Genomic DNA, 17,013 nt, shown 5'->3' on the forward strand with positions numbered 1-17,013 from the left:
GGTAGATCGGATTAATGATGACAAAGCAGTGAATTGAGTCGAGGAGAAAAGATCTTATGGCGTAACACAAAATAAGGGATACTTTGTTACGGATCAGTCTGTGATATCACGGAAAATTGAATTTGGTAACGGGGCGAGAGGAAGAGGGGGAGGGGGGAGTAATCGGACTCAGACTAAAAATAAAAAAAAAAAAAAAATCGTTCAAATGGCTCTGAGCACTATGGGACTTAATAACTGAGGTTATCAGTGCCCTAGAACTTAGAACCACTTGTACCTAACTAATCCAAGGACATCATACATCCATACGCGAGGCAGGATTCGAACCTGCGACCATAGCAGTCGCGCGGTTGCGGACTGAAGCGCCTAGAATCGCTCGGCCACGCGGCAGGCTGACCAAAATTCACGAGCGGTTCTAGGCGCTCAGTCCGGAACCGCGCGGCTGCTTCGGTCGCAGGTTCGAATCCTGCCTCGGGCATGGATGTGTGTGATGTCCTTAGGTTAGTTAGGTTTAAGTGGTTCTAAGTTCTAGGGGACTGATGACCACAGATTTTAAGTCCTATAGTGCTCAGAGCCATTTGAACCATTTTTTGAACCAAAATTCACAATGACATCGACACAAGACTTTCAAGTGATACAACTCTAAGCGATTTGCATTTAAAGTGCCAACGAATCGTGTTATAAGTGGATAGAACATAAACAACAACCGTCCAGTGTTTGTATTACCCGAAGATACAATTGTTAACAGTCTCCCCCCACCCCCCCCCCCCCACCCTTCACCCGAGAAAAATAAAAGATATTGAAGACAAGTACACTGTAATCACGTTTCTACAAAGCCATACTACAGTTATAGTGCCACTTCTCTTTACACGGAACAGAGCGTAAGTACGAAGTACCAATTTCAGGTCACGTATCTGTCTACCAGGTGTGGGATCCTCATGAGTAGTAAAAACGCCACAGAAAAAGAAGAGGGTCAAGTAAAACTCCAACATTTCCATTAATCGTATAGACAGAGTAAGTGTAACGATTCCTTTGTGAGGCCGGCCGTTGTGGCCGAACGGTTCTAGACGCTTCAGTCCGGAACCGCGCTGCTGCTACGGATTGGGTTGTTTTGGGTTGCGTTGTTTAGGGGAGGAGACCAGACAGCGAGGTCATTGGTCTCAACGGATTAGGGAAGGATGGGGAAGGAAGTCTGCCGTGCCCTTTGGAAGGAACCATCCCGGAATTTGCCTGGAGCGATTTAGGGAAATAGCGGAAAACCTACATCAGGATAGCCGGACGCGGGATTGAACCGTCGTTCTCCCGAATGCGAGTCCAATGTTCTAACCACTGCGCCACCTCGCTCGGTCTGCTGCTACGGTCGCAGGTTCGAATCCTGCATCGGGCATGGATGTGTGTGATGTCCTTAGGTTAGTTAGGTTTAAGTGGTTCTAAGTGTAGGGGACTGATGACCTCAGTTGTCAAGTCCCCTAGTGCTTAGAGCCATTTGAACCATTTGAATTCCTCTGTGAAGAGTAAATCCGTTGCGGACGAAATATCGTAATTCTATCATGGGAGATAAATTATAACTCAAATAATACTTATGTATACGATCCAACCTAGTTCACAGTTCCACAAAAGATCGTGCTGGTTACATTAACAGAAGAGTTCAGATATAACTAGAGAGAAACAGAGTTTGTTATCCATAATGACAGCACTGTGGTTTTTTTTTTTCTGAATGAATCCCACAATTTACTAGATCTTAGGTGTAGCACAAGTGAGATCATAATGGCTTTAAGGCTTTAAAATCCACCTACCTCTTTCCATCTTTTATCGATTATCATGGAATATATTTTTGACAGTCTCTACACGTGAGAGTCACACTGCGAAGTATGACAGGATGAGGCGAATACTTTGGCAGAGTAACACAACACAGTAATAGCACTCTAAAAACATTAGACCACGCAGGTGCTGCCACTGGTGAATTTATCCACAAACAAATGTGAAATCTGTGTTTTATCGGCTATCAGAGTCTCGAGTTGTGGGTATTTAAGAGAGCAATTTAGGGTGGTGAATCTAAATCTTGAAACCCTTTGTAATACGACCCTCTAAATACACTGAACTGTGGAAAACCTACGCAATCCTGCTTTTCTTTAAACCAAATAAAGTCACCAGGAACACTTTCGCCTCATTAGCTTTACTACCTATTCATCTTCGGTACTTTGGAACACATCTCTTCTAATGAACAAGTGCTCATAACTTTTAAGGTATGCATTTTGGAGCACGTGTTTACTGCGCATTTTTTCTTGTTTTGGTCCACACTACCACTTCCCAAAATATGGAAAGCAAAGAGCTTGCAGTAGAAGAGATTTGTTTCACAATATTGAAACTCAAGAATATCTCATAGCTCTTAAGGTAAACGTTTTAGAGCCCATGTTTACTTGATATTTGTGCTTCTATTATCGTCTACTTTCAGCCCTGTAAGTTTGTGCCATCCTTTTTGAAACAACCTGTGTATTCGAACACCTCACACCGAGACGATGTGTAAATACGTCGCCTAAAATGCAGGACTACTGCCAAATGTTATCAGCAGGGATCTGGGACTATTATATACCACATCGCAGGGACATACATGAACTGACCCCGCTATCGGCACCTTTTAACATCGTGTATTCTGTATTACGCACAATCTAATTGCCTAAGTTTATCCGCAGATCAAGGAATCAACATAGCAGCGACGGCTGAACTGAGGAATCAAATCTAATGCGTGCTAGCCCAGCCATTCAGAGTTCTGCGAGCATGTGTATGGATTTTTTTTTTTGGGAAATATGTGGTTTGCACTTACAGAACTCGCTTGCAAACACTGTGTGCATACCACTGACAAAGTATCTCAAATACACGCCTTTCACAATCCACCTCATGTTTACGTAAATTCTATCCTGCTGCGATTAAATCCTGTACAGTTATCTTTGTGTTCACCATCTATATGTGCTCGCCTTTTGTATCAGCATTTTTAGGGATTCATTACCAATAACAAAAACAAACTTAAAATTACAATGTTTATGCACTTTGTACTCGGAGCTTGATGACTGTCCAAGATGGCTGCAGTGGTAGTTAGTAGACTGGATACCAACACGATTAGCATCCCGACATCTGTCTGCGCCGTACATGACCCCATCTAATCAACTATTTTTTCTAATCTTCAGCTGACCAGTTTCTCGACTATTCGATACTTATAGTGCTACAATCCGAGTAGACACTGTCAGTCAGTCAACAGAATAGAGGACAGTTCATCAGCTAACATTAACAGGCAAGGGTCTGGTTAATGACTATATTGTGGCTGTGTTGCCAGCACTGTAACTCGATAAGGATCTTGGGATGACGTCAGTCTAAACGGGATTCAGTAGACAAGAAAATCCAAATTGTGGTGTCGAGATTATGACCTACACTTGTGTCTGTAATAAATGTGTCAAGGCCACCAAAAATTTGTACTACGCTGGGAATCAAAAATGTTCAAAGGTGTGTGAATTTCTAAGGGACCAAACAGCTGAGGTCATCGGTCCCAAGACTTACGCACTACTTAAAGTATCTTAAACTTACTTATGCTAAGAACAACGCACACACCCATGCCGACGAGAGTGGCCGCGCACGCTGGGAATCAAACCTGAGCATTCGCCTAAGCTTTTTATTTTTATTTTAGTTTTTTCGGGCTTACATCCACCCTTTAATCTGTTCTTATATTCGCCGTAACTGCCTTCATCAGTTCATTTTGTTCATTTTGTCTTCATGCATAAAAAAGTAAGGCTGATTCGATCAATTCGGAGTTCCTGATAAATAAGCTTTGGAAGTAAAGGCAAAAATGATGTCTTTACTGTTTTTAGCTAGGTATGCTTGCCATTAAAAACTTAACCAACTGAAAGTTTCTCTTCTTGATAGCCAATAGAAAACTTAAGGGAGCTAGTAGGAATAAATCCTTACTTACCTTAATTATTGAACTAAGAACCAAATCCTGAAGAGAGTTATATGGAAATTTTTCAAACTGTCGTTGGTAAACTTTGTCTTCTGCAGTTGCGGCTTTAGTCAGTAAAATTTCCAGCCACCCATAAGTAGAAATTATGTTTTGTGACTGGAAAGAGGTGCCAGTCTGCGTGAGGTATCTCTTGGATGGTTCCGTAGGTAATGGCTGTTCTGTTGGTGTGGGCTGTTTCTTTTTGGTCAGTACTGTGATTACATTCTGGACATTTCAGACGAAATTAACGGCTAAAGTGTCTTAGATGTTGCAGTATGTACGGAAGGGTGTCAGACGTATGCCGGCTTTGTGGTGCCTCTGAAACTTCTCGTTAACCATGTCATTCCAGGCAGAGCTGACAGTGGGTTTGTATATCTTTTCAAATGTTTCCCTAATCCAACCACGGCTCCTGGCCTCACTCAGACTTCCATTGTCACATATATTTTCTTATCACTACTAGCGACAAGCAGGAAATTCTCTTAGACTCCATGTCTGGTACAATTTTTTGTGAATCTTAATACACGCATTACACTGAGAATTTTGTATATAAGTCCGTTTTTCACTGATTTCATGTTATTGCATCTTCCATGAATCAATTCCCAACGATCCATTAATTTCTTTTCACTGAATGTAATTAAGCTTAATCATACCAAAAAATTGAAAAAAAAAACATTGCTTCATGGCGACAACGTCCGAGCTAAACCGCTATGGGATAACACAAGAATGCGAAGCATTTAGAAAAAGTAGCATTTCTGGAGAGTTTCCGGGCGACGCATGAGCCATTTACGGACAATTTGGGATTCCAAACATATTTCCTAAACCAATACTATTGATCTCACTTGCAATTCAGTCACGTAGATCTCCCTTGGTAGATGCACTGACTCTCACGAGGAGTTCTAAATCTTTCAAACTGTTCTACTTTCACAATTTTGCAAGTTTTATTTTAGCGAGGATTTCGTGTTTCGTGTAAATATTTGTTCCTTGTATACAAATCACGTTCAGCTTTCATGAAACGGAATCGGCTATTCACTCTGCTTAACTTCAACCGTTTTCTCCCTCCTCCGGTAACCAAAAAATTACAGCTTTTTCTTTGACACTGAAAGCTATTATGGTACATGTTTTCTTCGGTCTAGGGAGGTAATGCATTTTTGTTGCGGAATTAAATTAATGATCAGAATGTAACTTTGGTTTTTATTTAATGGGCAACGGAAGTAAACCAATTATCTGACCCTAATCTAAATTTCCACCTGCCTAGCATCTTGACAACATCGTAGCAGGTTTCTCGAACAATAGCAAACAGCAAGCAGGCAGCGGCCAAACTAGAGTTGTATTTCTGAATAAAATGTCCAACTGTTGCATACCCCATGCGGTAATGCGTAATGATAAACGGTGGGGTGGGGAGAGTAACTATTCCTATAAAGTGATATTCCAAGACAACGATTTTAGAATGAAGTATATATTCAAAAAGACAGAGAGAAGCTTCGAGTGATCTTCGGACATAACATTAATTTGAACAACACTGTGCTTCGCAAAGTGAACAATGATTTAAAAACGGAGCAATATTAGCAGAGAATTTCTATAAAAACTAAACAGCTTAATAAGTTGATATTTTAATAGATAATTCAGGGAAGAGTGGTGGTCTTTCTCCCAGATCTGAGGAACCAAACAAAGTTAACTAGCTGCCAATACACATTTCTACAAATTATTTGTGCAGCGCTGCAGTCTTACCTCAAACTACTTCTCTTCAAAAAAATAAAATGATTCAAAATTTATATTCCTTTCGCCTTTCAATATGTACATCACATTCATCTTTGCTGCCTTTTACATTAAATCTTCCTTCATCTAACAGATACCGTCACAAGTCAACATAGCACCACTGAATACATCCATCACCTACCACACTTCTACTAAGAATGTATCAGACTGCGCAGACTCAAAGACTGCCATAACAAGACTAAAGATTGTTTAAGAGTTACGTAACTTGCTCTCTCTCTCTCTCTCTCTGACATGCACATCGATAACTTACAAAAATCAAACTAACATGGCCACCTTGCTCTGTGAAAGTCTGGAACAGTGCAAAGACATATGCTGTTAGCTGGCGTGTACAGAACACACACACAAAAATTAATTAAGTTTTATCTCCACTGATAACACTTTGCAATACCAGAAAGGCAACTGCTAAATATTATGGATAGAATTAGTAACAAACTCAAGCGAATAGTAACTCCGAACAATTGTGTATGAGAAATGTCAAGGGAAACTGAAATTTACTTTGCAAACTACGATCGCGTTGTGCCGTACTGTCTGTTTACCTTTGTGCCGTAAACCAACGCTGTGCACCTGCCGCGTTGAGCATGTGTCTTGCCGCAGATATGGCAGAGGTGTACATTGCTCCAGCCACCTGGCGAGTTACGAATTAGGCAATTTTCAACATTTTTTAAAAACACTTACGGTGACTCTTACCAGCTAAAATATGAAATTGTGTTTATTTCGGTGTATTCTTCCAGTACAAAAAATTTCAGTACACGTTTCCACGTGCCGGATTGGACAGTTCCCTTGTAAATTGCTCGATGATGTCCACTTAGGGCGAGCAACTTCCGTGACTGAACTTTACAGACGGTGAATATCAGGCAACTTTTGTGTTAAGTGCAAGTAAGACTGTTATTAGGAATTTAAAAAAAAGTGTTGAGATTATTAGTAGACAATAATACACACATCAAAATGTTTTGCATCACCTCGGTTCCGGGAGTTCCGGAAACTGTACCGAAAATTGGAATAGAGATCAACATAATCATCATTTCCGCCCTTTTTATTGCTAATGAAAACCACACATTACATTTTGTACCACCATACAGCGAGACCTTCAGAGGTGGTGGTCCAGACAGCTGTATGCGCCGGTACCTCTGATATCCAGTAGCACGTCCTCTTGCATTGACGCATGCCTGTATTCGTCGTGGCATACTATCCATAATTTCATCAAGCACTGTTGGTCCAGATTGTCCCACTCCTCAACGGCGATTCGGCGTAGATCCCTCAGAGTGGTTGGCGGGTCACGTCGCCCATAAATAGCCCTTTCCTATCTATCCCATGCATACTCGATACGGTTTACGTCTGGAGAACATGCTGGTCACTCTAGTCGAGCGATGCCATTATCCTGAAGGAAGTCATTCACAAGATGTGGACAACGGGGGCAAGAATTTTCGTCCACGAAGACCAATGCCTCTCCAGTATGCCGCCGATATGTTTGTACTATCGGTCGGAGGATGGCATTCACGTATCGTACAGCCATTACAGGCGACGTACGTAGGCTGCACATAATGCCACCCAAAAACAGCAGGGAACCTCCACCTTGCTGCACTCGCTGGACAGTATGTGTGATGCCAATCCTGAACGATCCATTCGGCATGTAGTTGGGCTCACCTGTACCGCGCTGCATGGTGTCGTGGTCGTAAAGATGGACCTCGCTATGGAGGTCGGGGGTGGAGTTGCGCATCATGCAGCCTACTGCGCACAGTTTGAGTCGTAACACGACTTCCTGTGGCTACACGAAAGCATTAATAAACATGGTTGGTTTGCTGTCGGGGTTCCTCTGAGCCATAATCCGTAGGCAGAGGTCATCCACTGGAGCAGTAGCGCTTGGGCGGCCTGAGCGAGGATGTCGTCGACAGTTCCTGTCTCTCTGTATCTCCTCCATGTCCGAACAACATCACTTTGGTTATCTTCGAGAAGCGTGGACACTTCCCTTGTTGAGAGCTCTTTCTGGCACAAAGTAACAATGTGGACGCGATCGAACCGCAGTATTGACCGTCTTAGGCATGGTTGAACTACAGACAACAGGAAGGGTGTACCTCCTTCCTGGTGAAATGACTGGAACCGATCGGCTGTTGGACCCCTTCCGTCTAATAGGCGCTGCTCATGAATGGTTGTTTACATCTTTGGGCGGGTTACTAACATCTGTGAACAGTCAAAGGGACTGTGTCTGTGATACAATATCCACAGTCGACGTCTATCATCAGGAGTTCTGGGGACTGGAGTGATGCAAAATTTTGTTTGATGTGTGTGTTTTCTGTTATCAAGTTGTATTTTAGGACTGCTGTGATGGAGAATCTTCAGTTTTCTGACAACAGATCTGAAAGGAGCTAACAGTAGGAAGTGGGTGAGTAGAATTTTGGGCGTCTCTTAAAATATTCGTGATGCCAGTGTAGAGCGAGAAGCAAAGGAAATATCGTAGCTGGATAACTGGAATGCCTCAGACATCATTAGGCAGGACAGTTGGACCAATAACAATTCCGTAAAGATAGAGTAAATGTAAACTCCCACCGCACTCTTGCAAGCGATCCATAGGAAGCCCATTTGCCAACGATATGTACCCATTTTACGTGGCGCACGCCACTAGATTTCCATAGAAAAATTAATATCATCCGTTCTGTAAATGACAAATGCGACAGGCTATACCTCCCGACAATCTGGATGATATGTACCGGTATTCGCTGGTGTCAACGTGAGACTGTGTAATGTTAACGTAGTAGATCAACGGGTTTAGATTGCCGTCCTAGTAGCGTTGTACCGCAGCAGGCTGGGGTTGAGACGGTTCTGAAATATTATAAATTTTTCGTAGAATTCACCGGCGAATCTTCTAAAGATTCGCCGATGAATTCTACGAAAAATTTCCCAAGGCGTTAGGTTACTCGATAGGGCTCCGCCGTCGGGAAGTCTCGACACATGAACAAACTGAGGGTGACCAGGACATTGATATGGTCGTGAACACGTACCATAGCTCCTTTCTGCCAGTATTTTACTTCTCGAAGTAAAGCAGTCTTACTTCGCTGATTTCATACGACAGACGAATAAATTGCTTCTCTTCTTTCAGGAAGACAAGTGTGTTCTATTTTTCTAGAAGGAGGTATACGCTATAAAACAGCAATCCACCTCACGCGGCTAATATGAAAGCGATAAATATCAACGAGCTGCAGCAATTGTAATGATGATTACCTATTCACACGGGATTTACTGACATTCGCTAGTTGGCCTGAAATTTCATAGAATTTTCTATTCAGAGTCCGACCGTGGAATGGCTCGGAAACATTTCTACTTTGCAAAGAGTCCTCAATTACACTACTGGCCATTAAAATTGTTACACCACGAAGATGACGTGCTACAGACTCGAAATTTAACCGACAGGAAGAAGATGCTGTGATATGCAAATATTAGCTTTTCAGAGCATTCACACAAGGTTGGCGCCGGTGGCGACACCTACAACGTGCTGACATGAGGAAGTTTCCAACCGATTTCTCATACACAAACAGCAGTTGACCGGCGACCTGGTGAAACGTTGTGATGCCTCGTGTAAGGAGGAGAAATGCGTACCATCACGTTTCCGACTTTGATAAAGGTCGGATTGTAGCCTATCGCAATTGCGGTTCATCGTATCGCGACATTGCTGCTCGCGTTGGTCGAGATCCAATGACTGTTAGCAGAATATGGAATCAGTGGGTTCAGGAGGGTAATACGGAACGCCGTGCTGCATCCCAACGGCCTCGTATCACTAGCAGTCGAGATGACAGGCATTTTATCCGCATGGCTGTAACGGATCGTGCAGCCACGTCTCGATCCCTGAGTCAACAAATGGGGACTTTTGCAAGACAACAACCATCTGCACGAACAGTTCGACGACGTTTGCAGCAGCATGGACTATCAGCTCGGAGACAATGGCTGCGGTTACCCTTGACGCTGCATCAGAGACAGGAGCGCCTGCGATGGTGTACTCAGCGACGAACCTGAGTGCACGAATGCCAAAACGTCTTTTTTTCGGATGAATCCAGGTTCTGTTTACAGCATCATGATGGTCGCATCCGTGTTTGGCGACATCGCGGTGAACGCACATTGTAAGCCTGTATTCGTCATGGCCATACTGGCTATCACCCGGCGTGATGGTATGGGGTGCCATTGGTTACACGTCTCGGTCACCTCTTGTTCGCATTGACAGCACTTTGAACAGTGGACGTTACATTTCAGATGTGTTACGACCGGGGCTCTACCCTTCATTCGATCCCTGCGAAACCCTACATTTCAGCAGGATAATGCACGACCGCATGTTGCAGGTCCTGTACGGGCCTTTCCGGATACAGAAAATGTTCGACTGCTGCCCTGGCCAGCACATTCTCCAGATCTCTCACCAATTGAAAACGTCTGGTCAATGGTGGCCGAGCAAACGGCTCGTCACAATACGCTAGTCACTACTCTTGGTGAACTGTGGTATCGTGTTGAAGCTGCATGGGCAGCTGCACCTGTACACGCCATCCAAGCTCTGTTTGACTCAATGCACAGGCGTATCAAGGCCGTTATTACGGCCAGAGGTGGTTGTTCTGGGTACTGATTTCTCAGGATCTATGCACCCAAATTGCGTGAAAATGTAATCACATGTCAGTTCTAGTATAATATATTTGTCCAATGAATACCCGTTCATCATCTGCATTTCTTCTCGGTGTCGCAATTTTAATGTCCGGTAGTGTAGTATGGAGACTGAGGAAGATTTTTTGGGGGGGGAGCCGGCGGGGGAGGGGTGGTCAGAGTGCAAAAGAAAAGTCGGTAGAGGATTTAAGAGATAAAAATTACTGCGCTCAGTGATTATAAGTTTACAATATTCAGCCGAGGGCAGCCTTCACTAATCTTAAGCATTGCTAAAGAAGAGTACGTGAATAGGAAACTTAGAAAAATTGCACGGGAACTAGACAACTCAACGATAATTTACTTGCGGTTTTCAAAGGGCAGAGCTGTGCTACATGTTGGAGGGAATTTGCTTAGGTCAGAGAGAGACTGTTGAACGCCGTGCGTACGCGAGCGGCATTGCCGAATTCTGTTCAGGTTATGCTCTTACTGAATGCAGGGCGGCAAGTGCTTACAGGAGAATGCGTCCACGAAGGAGACGAAGCTGTATGTGTTGGTCAGCATCGCAACTGAAACTGATTGGGGCTGGGCCCGTGGCGGTCCAACTTTTTCTGATTGTGGAAGCGCCACCGTCCAATGAACTTCCCACTTCAAAAAATAGAAACAGCAAGTCTGCCTCCTGTGGCTTGGAAACTGACCACGTGTTTTGCTGAGAGCAAGTGGGTCTGTCCCAACCGTCGGAAGCGGTCCTCACTGTGTTCCTAAGCCTTCACTTGGATGAAGAAGGAACCGTTTGAAACTTGAAGATTGTTTAGGGGTTGACACTGTTCTGAGTAAGTTGACAATTTCTCTGGCTGGCAAACTGATTACATGCAAACTTGGGCGGATGGAAAAACTATTCGAGAGGTAACGAAATTTGAATATCTTGGTACTGAACCGTCTAGCAGTGGAATGTCGAAAAGGAATTTAGAGAACGAGAAGCAAAAGCGAACAAAGTGGCAGGATGTTTAAATGATATTATTTAGAAAAACAAGCTGTAGGAAAAGATACAAAGGCAAGAATATACAAAACAATAGTGCCACCACCACTTTGATTCTTAATTTAAATGAATCAAAATTATGCCTCTTCAGGTTCAAATTCGAACGGCTCTGAGCACTATGGGACTTAACATCTGAGGTCATCAGTCCCCTAGAACTTAGAACTACTTAAACCTAACTAACCTAAGGGCATCACACATATCCATGACCGAGGCAGGAGTCGAACCTGCGACCGTAGCAGTCGCGCGGTTTCAGACTGAAGCGCCTAGAACCGCTCGGCCACCGCGGCCGGCCCTCTTCAGGTGTGTACCCACTATAATCCCTCTCTGGAAATGCAAAAGAGGGTTACTTGTCACATGAACACGATGGAATAGTAGCTTCATCCCTCTTTTCTCTATTTTATTCCTTGGTTGATCATTATTTTCACTTTTCGAATACCTTCTTTTAGTTTAACACTTATAAACATCTTCTAGGTACTGACATTGACACTGAGTTCAGCCTGCCAAAATATTCGTGGTATTATCTGCAAATGTGAGCTTCAATCTGCGGGAGATTAACCGTTTTAAGTGTGAACTAATCTCGCTGGATGGATCTCTTACATGTTCAACAGATACGTAACTATGTCATAACATAGTACTTGTGGTTATCAGTCAGACCATTGACAGCCTAACTAGGCCTTCTTCGCATTAAATTACTCTCTGAAAGACCTAGAAAAAAATTGCAATGACAATCTTCTCACTTAACTACCCGTTAAAACTCAAACACCTTCCGCCGTGCATTTGCATGTAAACTTCATCATTAAGTCAGACTGCCGGCCGGGATGGCCGAGCGGTTCTAGGCGCTACAGTCTTGAAGCGCGCGACCGCTACGGTCGCAGGTTCGAATCCTGCCTCGGGCATGGATGTGTGTAATGTCCTTAGGTTAGTTAGTTTTAAGTTGTTCTAAGTTCTAGGGGACTGATGACCTCAGAAGTTAAGTCCCATAGTGCTCAGAGCCATTTTTTAAGTCAGACTAATCTACTGGAACACTAACTAACTTACTAACCCACGTGGCATCATTAAGCGTAGAATGTACTTAATGACCCACAAAAACGTTTATCCTTTTGATAGCTGCTAGGCCTTCTTGCTTCAACTTGAAATTCACCCTTCAGTCTTTTCGTCTGGTTAACATAAATTTTACTTGGATGGTCCTCATACTTCTGCCTCCTCGTAGCGCCAACTTTCTTGATGTTATGGCATGCGCAGCTGAGACGAGACCGGAACACCAAAAACTAGAAGACTTTTGGCAACCTGAGAAATGAAAATTCCGCAAAGGTTTACAGGGAAGCTACTGAGAAAGAGAGAGAGGGAGAGAAGTGAATGCATTAGCAAAGGATGTAAGGAGATTACATTAATGATTAGGTAGATAAGACAAACTACGGATGCACACATAGACAGGATGGGTGAATGGAAGATAGTGAAAATCGTAAGACATAAATCACTAGCTGGCAAAAGAAATATTGGCTGTTGAAGGAAAGATGGAGTGACAAATTCAGGTTTGACTGAGAGGTTGTAAAGGAAAAAGTCTTCGGCCTGGCTAGAAAGGAAAAAGAAAATTTCTCTCAAAATCACCGCCGCTGAAAATATTTTCTCTAGGAATTTTTATTGATGGTTTAGACCACAACTGAAAATTAAAATATTGTAGCTCGAAATAAAACTGATATATAAATGAGTCCTCTGGTGAACTGTTCATTATTAAAGGATCCTGAATTTGTAACAGACTGAATGATTCTTGATTATTACTATTTTCTTTCTTTTTGTGAGTGTTAGGACGGGTGCTAACGCAGCCGTGCGACACGTGGCGTGACCCCACGACTGTCCACCGTTCCTAAAAGGAATGGTGTACCAGTTAGAGAAATGTAACACATGTACCGTACGAACAAAGATCCAAGAAGCTCTAATCCACAGGAACTGGAGAGGAGTGTCGTATCTTGCCAGTGACTATCGGTGACGAGAACTGCTGCTATCAGGAATGCAGTTCATCTCAACCAATTTCCGAGCGAACAATGGATGTTTGTGGTCGGGTATGTCGCAAAGGGCTAGTGGGCCAGACAGCACAGAAACTGGACAGTACATGACTAAAGTAACTGGTGTGGTGAGACGAGTCACAATTTTTCCACTTTTTTAATGATGCAAGGCATCAGTCGCAGCAGCGGCCCAAGTGAGGCGTTTAACCACTGAGTTTAAAGGGTGTGGTTCACATCTGAGGTAGTTCCGTGATATTTTAGTAGTGTTTGTCGTAAAATGACTTGATTCTAGTTCTTCACGATACGGTGAACAAGACACGGGACATTTATTTCATTAATTTCGGTGGCCGACCGTTGTGGCCGAGCGGTTCTAGGCGCTACAGTCTGGAACCGCGCGACCGCTACGGTCGCAGGTTCGAATCCTGCCCCGGGCATGGATGAGTGTGATGTCCTTAGGTTAGTTAGGTTTAAGTAGTTCTAAGTTCTAGGGGACTGATGACCTCAGAAGTTAAGTCCCATAGTGCTCAGAGCTATTAATTTCGGTGACCAATTGTTGCCCTTTCTTCTTCATCTTCACGATGTGTCTGCTGTCTGCACTCACCTGTACCAAGACGACAACAAGCGTATTCAAAGTGCTGGATGCACGAACAGTCAGGTACTCTATCGTGATCCGAACTTCCAGCATGCTGGAGCAGCCGAGGGCCAGCAACTTCTGTTAGGCACAATGGAAAACCAGACCAAAGTTGCAAAGTTGCATACAGCGCTGTAAGTGTTCGTTGCACATCTTTGACACGCTTTCCACAGCTTCGGAAATACTATTTTTGGCTGCGTTACAATGATCTGAAAATGGATCTCGACCCGAAACTAGTCATCGAGTGGATAAGAAAAAGTTAAATTGGCAGCTTTGGACTGGTTTTTCGTAGTACTATTGAGCCGTGACTGGCTCGCGTCATGCCTTGTTTTTTGTCATTGGTTGCAGTCCAGTGGTGTCTCATTTCTTCTTCGGTTATCGCCATAACGTTGCTGTCTCCTCTCCGTGAGTGGCAGCAGCAGCGTGCATCGATATTAGTACTACTGTACTATCTTTGGTGAGGCGGATATATTATTCCGGATGTGCGGTATGTGGCAGTCGGTCGATTGGGGCACAGCAGCAAGGAAGTCTGCGTAGCGCGTAGACAGGCTGGAGCCGTTGGCGGCGGGCACGAGCGGCTGGAGTTGTGGGACACTTCTTGTGCGGGTTACGAAGTTCGTCCTCCACCGATCCTGGACACTTAAGTTGAGTGCTCACTTAAACCTACTGTCAAGCCTCAACTGCTACCAAATCTCTTAGTTTGATCCTGGTTGTCGCTTTCTGGGAGATTCCCGCGAGCAACAACGTGTGTGCATTGAAGTCGGCTAGAATTGCAGCCGTCTTCCTGTGTGGTGTTTAACTTAATTTAATTCATTCTCTCATTAATGAAGAATACCAGCGGCATCTTCTGCCTCGTGGCCGTTGACGTTCCGGTGACCTGTCCTGGTCGTTGACGTAGTTTTCGGCAGTGTATTTTCCTCGTCGTGTAGATGCTGTGCAGCACGGCTTGTAGTTCGACAGCTGAGGTGTTGTTTATAGTTTTGGGCGTTTATTCTGAGTTGGCTGGATTGGGCACCAGTATCCAGAATGTTGCGCTGCTGACATCTTGTTGCTTTGCTGGTCGGGTGGAGCAGAAGTGATCTTGTTGGTTGGTTCGTCAGGTGGCTTTCGGTTGGGTTGCCTTTCGATTAAGAGGTTGTCGGTCTGGCTGCCTGTCTCACCTAAACGTGAGTTAGTGTTACCTTCCCAGGCCGATCCTTGAAACCTACTGAGAGTCGCTCCTTGTGTTTTACATAGTGATTTCCTTTTTAGTCTTAACTACTCTGTGTGGCCTTCAGCCGAGTTTTAGCTTATTAAAATGGCAAGAATTTTCTTCTTAGGCCTTAAGCTGTAAAAAATTGTTTCTTGTTTGGTTTGTGGCCTTCAGCCGAGTTTTCTGCCTTTTCAAATCAAATGTTGAAAAATTTTGTCTAGGCCTCAAGGCGTAAAAATATTTTCTAGTTTGTATGTGACGTTCAGCCGAGTATTCCAGCTTAAATTAAAAATTGGAAGCCGTCAGATTGTTTGGGTTTCGTATGTGGCTTTCAGCAGAGTTTGATATTAAGCATTTTAGGATAAAGCCTTTAGTCTATTTTAGTTGAAATTTAGAAGCCCTTCCCTTTAGGACTTAAGCTGTAAAATTGTTATCTGCATGTTGTGTGGGCTTCAGCCGAGTTATAATCTCTCTTAAACTGAAAATTCAAAATCCTTCTCTTGCCCTTAAGTCATAAGATTGTTATTCTTTAGCATGAGGCCTTCAGCCGATTTTACATGAAATATTTTAAGATAAGGCCTTCAGCCTTTTCAAATTGAAAGCTCTTCTTCCTAGGACTTAAGCCATTAAATTGTTTTGTTGATATGTGGTCTTCATCCGTGTTTTCAGCCTATTTAGATTAAACATTGAAAATCTTTGTCTCGGCATTAAGCCGTAACACTGTTCTTGATTAATGTGAGTCCTTCAGCCGAGTTCTATGGGAAAAATTTAAGCTAAGGCTTTCAGCCTATTTATATTGAAGATAATTTTTTTTCTAAAGAAGTGAAATCTCCAGAAGAACTCCTGTATCTCAATGTATCTCAATTCCTTGCTTAGGCCTTGTGCCTTGGATTTTCGATGTGGCCTTCAGCCGATCTAAATTAAATCAAAGGAGGTCTTTCGTTAAAAGCTTGAGGGTTTTTTGATTCTGGCTTGTGTGATTGTCTGTTTTAAGAAATAAAGTTTATATGTTGAGTGCAACTGACAGTAACTTATTTTGGCCGGCTGTGTTGGCCGAGCGGTTCTAGGCGCTACAGTCTGCAACCGCCCGACCGCTACGGTCGCAGGTTCGAATCCTGCCTCGGGCATGGGTGTGTGTGATGTCCTTAGGTTACCTAGGTTTAAGCAGTTCTAAGTTCTAGGGGACTGATGACCTCAGAAGTTAAGTCCCATAGTGCTCAGAGCCATTTGAACAATTTTTGAACTTATTTTGGCCCCTTTCCACAAATATAACCTCATCCGCTCTGTCCTGCTAGCCCATTGATTTCAACTATCGTGATCAGACTGACCAGCATGATAATTTCATCATAATCCCCTAAAAATTGTCCGGCACTACTTGGAACAGTGGACCAAACGTTGCAATCAACCTTTCCGTGATTTGGGAGCCGCTTCAGGTGGCACGGCACACCTGAAGAAACTTCATCGCCGAATGAACGCCATTAATAAAGCAAGAGGTTGTATTAGAGTGATGTTTGCGACGGGTTTGTTGATTTCACATTGCAGCAGGACGATTTTCCGTCACTTGTAGCGCACTGTATATGACATGCGGGTGACGTACTGTGTCAGCAACCTCACAGCGGGACAGATGATTCATGGCGGCCGGTCGTGGCAGGCGACGTGTGCTGCAGTCGTGCTCGGCGGCGGCTTGTGCAAGAAGCAGGGGGTAGCTGGCCGCTGGCGTGTAGCGGGCTCCCCGCGGCCGCGCTGACACGGCCGTGCGTCTCTGTCAACCGGCTT

This window comes from Schistocerca nitens, chromosome 9, assembly GCF_023898315.1.
Source record: "Schistocerca nitens isolate TAMUIC-IGC-003100 chromosome 9, iqSchNite1.1, whole genome shotgun sequence".
NCBI lineage: Eukaryota > Metazoa > Arthropoda > Insecta > Orthoptera > Acrididae > Schistocerca > Schistocerca nitens.